The sequence below is a fragment of the Rhinopithecus roxellana genome, chromosome 17 (assembly GCF_007565055.1).
Source record: "Rhinopithecus roxellana isolate Shanxi Qingling chromosome 17, ASM756505v1, whole genome shotgun sequence".
Taxonomy (NCBI): domain Eukaryota; kingdom Metazoa; phylum Chordata; class Mammalia; order Primates; family Cercopithecidae; genus Rhinopithecus; species Rhinopithecus roxellana.
The window spans coordinates 50,687,518-50,689,191 of NC_044565.1; the positions used below are offsets into that span (position 1 = coordinate 50,687,518).

General features: G+C 38.8%; 1 pseudogene across 1 annotated transcript; it reads left to right on the forward strand.

Moving 5' to 3' along the window:
- Nucleotides 1–848: 848 nt before the first annotated feature.
- LOC115894289 lies at nucleotides 849–1,368 on the forward strand (annotated as a pseudogene). Its single transcript, XR_004054392.1, has one exon. The product of XR_004054392.1 is annotated as a succinate dehydrogenase [ubiquinone] iron-sulfur subunit, mitochondrial pseudogene (transcript).
- Nucleotides 1,369–1,674: the final 306 nt, after the last annotated feature.

Here is a 1,674-nt window from a genome sequence, read left to right on the forward strand (position 1 = left end):
ATTATAAAAAGTACAAGCTTAGGGTCTAAAATTAATTTCATATATTTTGAATTGTATGTATTATAATTATAACTAAAAATCCACAGTGCTCAAACTTTTTTGTTGTTATTGGTTAGTTCATTTTTTTTTTCAGCCAATCTCACGTGAGGCCACAGAGTGTCAACGAAAGAATAAACAATTTGGAGCCAAAGTTGAATTTAAATTTAGCGTATTTCATTGACTCAAAGATACCATTAATTATGAGATGCACATATACAATTGTTACAAAGACAGTACTGCCAATACACTGAGGCATGATTGCTAACGAAAAATTGCACAATGAATACTTATTTCAGAGATGTTAATATGAAAGAAAATATGACCCAATGAAATGTTATTTAACTTCTTTGATCTCCATTTTCTCCATCAGAAAAATAAGTCTAACAGTAATAACTAAGAGGATCTTGAAGGAATCACATGAAGAAAGGGTATGACTGTCCACTTCAAATTCTAAAACATTGAAAATATTGTTTATAGACAACAGTCTCCCTTGATGAGAAGCTCAGTTTGGAGATATGAAATGTCTTCTGGTCAAGAGCCAAGATGGCGGCGGTGGTCGCACTCTCCTTGAGGGGCCGGTAATTGCGGGTGCCCCGCCTATTGAAGATTGTCGCACTCCCCGTATCAGAAATTGCCATCTATCAGATGGGACCCAACAAGGCTGGAACAAACCATATGCAGACTAGAATTGACCTTAATAATTGGCCCCATGGTATTGGATGTTTAACAGTTAAAGAAATGACTCGATTTGACTTCAAGATCTGGAAGCATGGGCCTTGTGCAATGAACATCTGAGGCACATGTCACCCGAAGGATTGCAAACTCAATAGGTAAAAATCTACCCTCTTCCGCATATGTATGTGATAAAGGACCTTGTTCCCGATTTGAGCAACTTCTATGCTCAGTACAAATCCATTGAGCCTTATTTGAAGAAGAAGGATGAATCTCAGGAAGGCAAGCAGCAGTATCTGCAGTCCATAGAAGAGCGTGAGAAACTGGACGGGCTCTACGAGTGCATTCTCTGTGCCTGCTGTAGCACCAGCTGCCCCAGCTACTGGTGGAACGGAGACAAATATCTGGGGCCTGCAGTTCTTATGCAGGCCTATCGCTGGATGATTGACTCCAGAGACGACTTCACAGAGGAGCGCCTGGCCAAGCTGCAGGACCCGTTCTCTCTATACCGCTGCCACACCATCATGAACTGCACAAGGACCTGTCCTAAGGGTCTGAATCCAGGGAAAGCTATTGCGGAAATCAAGAAAATGATGGCAACCTATAAGGAGAAGAAAGCTTCAGTTTAACTGTTTCCATGCTAAACATGACTTAAAACCAGAATGTCTTCTATCTTCCTGAATGTCTTCTATCTTCCTGATCTATTTTTCCTTGGTTGTTTATGTAATGCCATGATCAAGAAGTAACAGGTTTTGTGTCTATTTCACTGTAAAATGACAACATATAATCATGATAGTTCATCTGAATTTGTGTTACTTTGCCTTTGGAGTGAACTTCTTACAGATTTTTTTAACCTAGTTTCTGGTAATTATTCAAACACAAAAGTAATTGTTTAATGATTGTTCAAGAAAAACTTTATATCCTATTTAGGTTACTCATTTAGAAGAATTGACCCTAGACTTT